This window comes from Dermacentor andersoni, chromosome 4 (genome assembly GCF_023375885.2).
Source record: "Dermacentor andersoni chromosome 4, qqDerAnde1_hic_scaffold, whole genome shotgun sequence".
NCBI lineage: Eukaryota > Metazoa > Arthropoda > Arachnida > Ixodida > Ixodidae > Dermacentor > Dermacentor andersoni.
This window is the reverse complement of record NC_092817.1, coordinates 185,209,530-185,217,716: the sequence shown is the minus strand read 5'-3', so window position 1 is coordinate 185,217,716 and position 8,187 is coordinate 185,209,530. Positions and strand designations below refer to the sequence as shown.

The window sequence follows — 8,187 nt, the reverse complement described above, 5'->3', positions numbered from 1 at the left end:
TTACGTCTTCAATCTCTTCAATGAATTGCCATGTGGCCCTTTCTCCCATTTCTAATATTGTTTTGAAGTTGCCTTTGCCTATCATTGCGGCATCACTCGTTTTCGTCCACGTTTTCTGTACCACACGACCTAGGAATTTTATAAGCGACTCCTGCCTGACTAGCTACGTATTTATTTCCGTGATTTGTGACAAAGGGCTGAAAACACCACCTTTACCTAAGCTCGCTTGCAAATCTTTGTCAAATTATACGACACGCAGTGTTTGTATCACGGCTACCTTTTCTTTCTCGCGAGGTGGCTCCTGGGCCAGTTGGCGGGTACGCCACTGCTTCAGGATTTTTTCCTACGGAAACTAACGGAAGTTATGGGTAGCCCGCTTCTTTTAGTCGTTCAATCTCCTGAACAAAACTCTCTGCAAATGGATACCGACAAGGCTTCTTGAAAACGTCCAGCAGGTACATGGTAGCAATGTTGCGTTTGACTAACTTGACTAGATTGTCTAGATCAGCTTGACTGGATCGTCCATCGTCGTCTTCGTGCCTTCCACGTCAGATCAGGTTTATTATGCTGACACGAACTCTTGGACCAAGGAGGTAGAAAGATAGGGTGATAGGCAGCTTAGCCAATGTATGTATAAGCAACCTACTGCGTGCGGGGGTAACGGTATAAAGGGAAAGAAAGGAAACAGGAGGACCGAGATTTAAAATATAAAGTAAAAGAATCTGTGCACATCAATGTGACGCATCGCACTATGGCAACACCCTGCATATCAAGTAGCTGGACGACGCAAGGGTGCTGAACACAGTCTGGGCAATGGTTCTCTCCCTCAACCAGGTGCAATTAAGCAACAGTCGAGATTGGTTTTCTAGCAACGCGAGAATGAGGGCATTGACACAAAAGACCTCGGATTGTTACCTCGCAGCCACAGAAGTTTACGGCTAACATTGAGACCTGTTTCGTGAAAGATCACTACAATATTGGCCTTCAAACCCGCCGTGGTTGCTCAGTGGCTATGGTGTTGGGCTGCTGAGCACGAGGTCGCGGGATCGAATCCCGGCCACGACGGCCGCATTTCGATGGGGGCGAAATGCGAAAACACCCGTGTACTTAGATTTAGGCGCACGTTAAAGAACCTCAGGTGGTCAACCTTTCCGGAGTTCCTCACTACGGCATGCCTCATAATCAGAAAGTGGTTTTGGCACGTAAAACCCCATAATTAAATTAAATATTGGCCTTCAACAACTATTCAACAAAGCATAGCCCTAACAGGGCCAAGGTGTAAAACTTTCAGGAATTCTCTAACATTGAGTGGAATTTCTTCGTCTTTCCAGGTACCACGATCGCCTAGAGGTCCAGAAGTCATGAGGATAAATAATTCTGAACATATACTAAGTATACCTGATGTGTTTGTGATGACGAAGCAATTTTGTCAAAATGAAACGCACATTTGGAAACGCTTTTCTTTTTCACTTACTGGCTATATATACATGAAAAACTTCACTTGCAAGTCTCTGCGCTCACCCAAACACTACTACATGTATAGGGAGTGTGCTCTGTAGAACAAAAGGATGTTTATGCTGCTATAACCCAATTTAGAGTTCTTCATTTCTAATACGTACAATTTATTGTAGCACTTTCTTCAATTCCTTTTTCGTGGTAGTCATGGATAGCTATCTTTTCGTTAGTTGTGAGCACTTCGCTGTCTCTCAGTACAGAACTTCTCTATAGAAAATGTGACCTTACACTAAGTTTAGGACGTATGTGTCTTCTCTTTCTCATATTGTACCTATCTGCTATATTACATAATTTTGGTTATAAACAATTCTTGAACGAGAAAGCGACGAACTGAGAGGCCTAACTTTGTTGGTCACAACGGAATGAAGTTAGTGCAAGTTCATGCATTATGCTTGTTTAAATTTTGAAAGCTGTAGGTGTGAACACTGCCCGTCTGCTTTCGTATTTCCTGTTGCAGTTTGTCTTTTACCTTTTACTGTCAGAGCCGAGTGTTTACGTTCTCATTATTTGTCAAGAATCCGCAGAAAAACTATGCTGCACACTTGTTGTATTGTAAATAAATCATTTTCTTTTGAAGAGTACATGTTCCGTGCCGTGGTTGCTGAGTGGCTATGGCATTGTGCTGCTGAGCACGAGGTCGCGGGATCAAATCCCGGGCACGGCGACCGCATTTAAATGGCGGTGAAAGGCGAAAACACCCGTGTACTTAGATTTAGGTGCACGTTAAAGAACCCCAGGTGGTAGAAATTTCCGGAGTCCTCCACTACGGCGTGCCTTATAATCAGAAAGTGGCTTTGAAACGTTGAACCCCGTAATTTTTAACATGCCTCCTTGAATGTAGAGCATGCTGGCTGTTTGCGTACACCGATGAAGTGGACATTTTGCTAAAACATACTACCCATGTTAAGAGAAACAAATATTCTCTTAATAGCTGCATATATAGGACGCAGTTTATATGTTGAAGGCAGATGTACTCAACTAATCTACAAGATACCTAAATACCAATTCAATCTCTCCTTCAGTATAATTAGGTATGCAAGCGTGCGTTCCATCTCACCTGCTTGCAACCACTTTTTGGCACACCTTACTTTGTCTCACACACAGCAAAATAGCGCCGTGCCCGCTCAATACAGCGCGTCCACTTTAATAGAGGTAGCACGTTTCTTTCTTTTTGTTTTCTTTTTGAATATTAGGTCCACATATCTCAAAGTTTTTGCGCCCGAATACGGCTCGTCTTCCGCACGGAGAATTGCTTGCATTCCAGATAGCAGAAAGTGCTCATTCGCGTCGGGCTGTAGCACAATGTAGCACAAGACACAATGGGCAAATAGCGGTTATTACAGCTTCATTTTGCGTCGGAGCCATTAATTTGCAAGGCTAGAAATGGAGTCGTTGTGAGCTTCGATTCGCCGGCAAAATCGTGCCGGGTGATTCATTTTCAAACAGCTGAATCGTTCTTTTACCGACAGTAGCCGCGGTAACCTGGTTTCTCTAGCTATTCGGCCCCGCCTGTCGCATTCTGTCGGAACTGCAAGAGCGCTCATCCTCTGGGTGTGCGTTAAATTACTGCGTCCCTCGTAATTCACTGCAGTCTCGGAATGCTAGCTCCCACAAGATAAGTTAACTACGCCTTGGTTCCTAGCCTCCTTTCCTTCTTTTAACTGCTATACGGCACTGCGGGTATGGCCAGAGAGAGACATAATTTAATTGAAAGAAGGCAGAGAGGTCGGCCTGAGCTAAGGCGCTCTATCATGCTTCTGTGCACAGGGGGAGGGGGAACGGGGACATAAGTGTGTGGTGAGGCATGGTGATGACATAGCAAGAGGGATGCGCAAAGGTGAAAGCAAGTTCAGCCCTGTCATGATAAACATTCACAAATGTCATCCATGAAGCCACTATTAGTTTTCGTATCAAGTCTGTAGTCACCAATTCAAGTGAACTTAAATGCAGGTATGGCCAGGATCGCAACGCTACACACGCGTGGTAGGTAAAGAGGTGAAAACAAGCTGGCGTGGGCAAAATCAGTGAACCTTCCGATATTTGCAATGCAGTTATGGTACGCTCAGGAACGGAGATACTGACGCACCTTGCTGCTTGAACATAAACACTGAATCAATAACTATAACAAAGCAGCATAAAAGGTGCATGCAGTCCCAGAGCATTTTTCTCGTACTGACAAAAGCGATATCTGTCATTCTTATGGACATGGCATCGCTGTTGCGGCCAGCGGGAGTTATAGATATTTGTTGGTTTACCAAAATTTGACCTGCCGCGAAAATCCAGCACGCTTATTCGACGTCTCAGAATAGCGGAACCCGGATTGCTGTTATACCGTCGAGGTAGCGCAACTGTGAAACAAGTGCAGCTGCCTGTAGTTGCAGGTGTGCATGTTGGCGGCGGATCATATATGGCTGAATTTTGTGAACGAGGATGAAACTTTTTCAGACAAAGCCAAGTTCCCGGTTAAGCAGCAACGGCAGCGAACAATCCGCAGTATACTGAATAAAGACAAAACATTGACGAGAAACATTCGCTTGGCGAAACAGTTTTTCTTGTCGCGCAGCTCCCATGCTCCACAATCTTACCCCTTTTAGCCGTTCCGCCCCATATGACAGCTGCTGAAAGCGGTTGTCGTATACTGCTACTCATTTAAATACATCTTTTCTATCACCACCCACATAAGCATCGGCAACAGTTACACAAACTAGATGTATACTATGCACGATCGCCGGCGGTGAACAATCGACATAGAACGACAGCATCGGAAGCACAAATGTATGCGCAAATAGCTATGCGAATCCTTCGTATGAGCGGCGTGACGTGGTGTAGTGGTTAGAGTGTTCGGTTGTCACGCGATGTGCGCGGGTTCGATTCCCAGTGTGTCCATGTTTGTGGGATGTGTTTTTATATATGTGCGTGGTACCAATTTCCTATGATGTGGTTCCAAGCTGTATTTGTGAAACCGCGCACAATACGACTCTGTATATACAAAAATTATTTTACCATGAAATGCTCATTGGGCCGCATTCTTGAGCCTCATAAAACCCCACCACGTCATATGTCACAGTAATAAGTTCTTGCGGAAACCATGCTGACTTGGATAAAAATAATGATGGATGTAAAGAACTCGGAAATATGTCAGTATAAAATATGTTCCGCTATTTTACAGGAGAAACTTGTTATGGAAAACAGGCGGTAGTTACTAGGTGCGTCGTATGCGTTGCTTCAGCTGTTATTGTAATGCGGTCTTTTAAGCCGGTATTCACTAAGAATGCACAAAACCTGCGTGCTTAATTTACGGCTGGTTGTTACGCAGATGACCAAGGCCAAGATGCTTCTCCAGAGGCTAAATATCTTCAGCACGCATATTGTTGGCTGGATGGCACAAGACGTCACGTTCAACTTGGCTGTGGAAAGGTGTGGTGGCGCAGGAAACCGACTTCTCAAGATGCGGGAATTTACTGCGTGATGGCGGCAGGAAAGCGTGGAGTACTTGGAGGAGCTGAGCCGACACGTCATTCGAAGCACAAACTGGCCTTTTTGTCTGCTCAGCATATAGCTATTCGGATACCTATATTTGGGAAAAGCTACCTTAGCAATTTATGTTCTACCATTTTCTACACACTTTCTTAATCAATCAATTTATTGACATATCGATTATGATTTCGATCTGCTGACTAATGGCGACTCTGTTCTCCACAATGTTACTGTACATGCTTTCTCTAGCGTTTCTCCCGGTAGATTACGATATTAAAGGGCCTGACTTCGGCGGATTTGAGTAAGTGTGGAGCCGAAACAAAAGGAAAATTCATCAGTGCTGTGTTGCTATTTTTATCCCAGGTCAAAGCAAATCTCTTTTCCTGGATGCATTATGCAGAACAAACAATATGGATAATATTTTGGTTATAGATAACCGTTGCATGAGCTTACCAAAAGATGGAGCGGCAAGTTGGCGATTGATAGTCAAGATTGCTCCCAGTGAAGATTTCATAATTGGCATTTCTGTGTTCGAAAGTCTATTTAATGTAATGCAGCACAAATACTATTAGAAATATTGGTTTATTGTCCCTGAGGAGGGCGGTAAGCTCCTATCTGAAGATGTCGAAGGCGATCTCACTACTATTCTTGCCTCTCAGACATAATGTTCAAGAATGTCCGATACAATTTTTTTTAAATCAGTGCCCTTCAAATTTGTGAAGTTTGATGACCAGCGAAGCTGTGTATGTGGGCCTCTTACTGGCGAACTGTCTATTCCCGTGTGTCAAATGCCGTGTGCACATTATTGGGTGGCGAGGCACGACCTGCCGCTCCTCCACAATGTTAAGCCTCTGAAGATGATAAGGCACCGATGGCTATAGATACCCATCTATTATTGTAAAACGTATTGCAAGACGTATTACTGTAAACACTTATTAACCAATTCCGGCACGTACAACAGACACGCACTTCACCGCTCTCCGAGGGCACACACTGCTTCACCGTAGCTAAGGCGATCGTGCGTTGGTCGACGTCCCGCAGTGCAGTGATGGCTGTGAGATAACTCGAAAAGCACAAGCGGACACACACAACACAGGCCACACAAAATTTTCCACAACCTTCCTCTGAAACCAGGCCGTTGCTCCTGTTTAACATTCCGAGTTTGCGGAATCGGGACCACACGGACGGTTCGCATTTCTTTCGGCCTCGCGATATTGACGGGCGGCATGCCTACTGGACCGCTACCACGGTAGAGCGGAAAGCAAGGAAAGGATATACGCAAGCGCTTGGAACGCCGTCAAAGAGGTTGCGGTGCGAACGTAGACATGGCCGACGCGGGTCAAAATGTAGCATCTGTTATCAACTTAATGTCAGATGCGGTTTCTATTTTCACCGAAGATATTAAATTTATTTTTGCAAGTTGGTGGGGTCCTTAAAGCCTGCTTTACTTCCGCCGCGGGTCGGCCCGGTATTACAGTATCTTCAGGATCGGCCCATGTTTGGGGACAAATTCTCAATCTGCACGGCTCGATCGACGCACGCAATGTTTTCTAGAACCTTGCCATATATAGCTTCAGAATGGATAAGCTTAGTAAAGTTTCGTCTCTTTTGTCTTGTTGGGGATCGTCGTGTTGGCCCTCGCGTGGCACAGTGACATAATCCCCGGCGGCGAAAGCGCCGTCCCGGCGCCTTCTAGATGGCGGCCGCATGATAGGGCTTGAGACGACCAACGTGGACAGTATCAGTTGACGTGGAGGACGAGGAAGCATCCGTTGGAGCTCCTTTATAAGTCACATCACTGAGCTGTCGGACGATGTGGTACGGGCCAGAGTACCGGGAGAGCAGTTTTTCCGATAGGCCCACACGCCGTGAAAGAGTCCAAAGGAGGACGAGGTCGACAGAAGAGAACTGGACATTACGATCACGGTTGTCATAAAGAGACTTCTGTCTTGCCTGCGACTCAGAAAGGCGACGGTGGACAATCTGGCATGCCTGGGCGGTTGTAGCTATACGCCTCGTGCACCGCCTATAGAGGCGCCACTGAAAGCCACCTAGCGGACGCTTCCAACAGTACACGCGGTAGCAGTAGCAGACGGCAACCCTTTGCAGCAAGGATGGCTGAAGTTCGCGGCTGCAATTCCTCCTTTGTTCGGGTGCCAGGCTGCTTCTTCTGCGGTGACAGCTGTAGGGAAGATGCTGACCTTTGTGCGAGCGGGTATGAACACGATGTTACCGCTGTTTGGGATAACATATGGTCCTCATACGTGCACGGTGTGTCCCGCAGACAAACGCCATGAACCTCATTTACATGACGTGGAGTTCATGTTCACTAGCCGATAAATTTTGTTGAGTGATGCGATCTCTCGATGGTTTTTTTCATTCTGCCCTTGCCGCAATGCTGCTTCTGTACCTGAATAACAAGCACCCGTCGTTAGTGCAGACTTATATCAAACAAATGCGCACGGTGTAATCTCTGCATATGCCATTGTGATTTTTCTGCCGATGAATACATCTGACATCACCGAATAAGTGCAGTCGAAGTCGCCTCAGGAAGAGTAATTGCCAATTTATTGACGGAAACGCGTACTCTAGCCAACGAAGTCACCAAACACACGGGATAATAAAAGCACGTGTTAGTGCTGTACCTCCGATGCAATTCTGCTGCATACGCCGATGAAATAGCGTTCCCGCTGCAGTTTGTGCAATTTTAACTTCCCCAAGGGAGCTGCTTGGAAACGTACAAAGCTAAAGACTGACTAACTTTTCCGTACTTTTTTATATTACTAGAGAGAGGTGCCACATGATATATTTAAAGGCAGAGCAGCGCCAGTCAAAGTAGATGAGCGCTGGCGGCAAGGCCCGGTTTAGTCGTCTGTAGCGTAAGTATAAGAAAGAATTTAGTTGAGTACAAAACTCACATGCAAGAAGGGACTACGTTGTGAAACAAACAAATCACTCGGCGTGTTAAGCTTGCTCAGGTAGCATCGAGGTGTGATGACTTCCCAAACGGGACGCGAACTTTTCAGCGAGAAATGGAACAAAAATACCATATGCAGCAGCTATTAGCAATTCTCGCCCTGAACTACCTATTTTCTAAACACATTTCCAAAAACGCAAACAATATCTAAGATGCCCTCGGGCGAAAAGAATAAAGCTGTTAAAGAAGCACTTCCTTGGTATCATTCCGATAAGACA

The 8,187-nt window shown here is 45.6% G+C and overlaps 1 pseudogene; it reads left to right on the top strand.

The window, feature by feature from the left end:
• The first annotated feature begins 6,317 nt into the window (after positions 1-6,317).
• LOC126532508 (U2 spliceosomal RNA) lies at positions 6,318-6,494 on the top strand (annotated as a pseudogene).
• Positions 6,495-8,187: the final 1,693 nt, after the last annotated feature.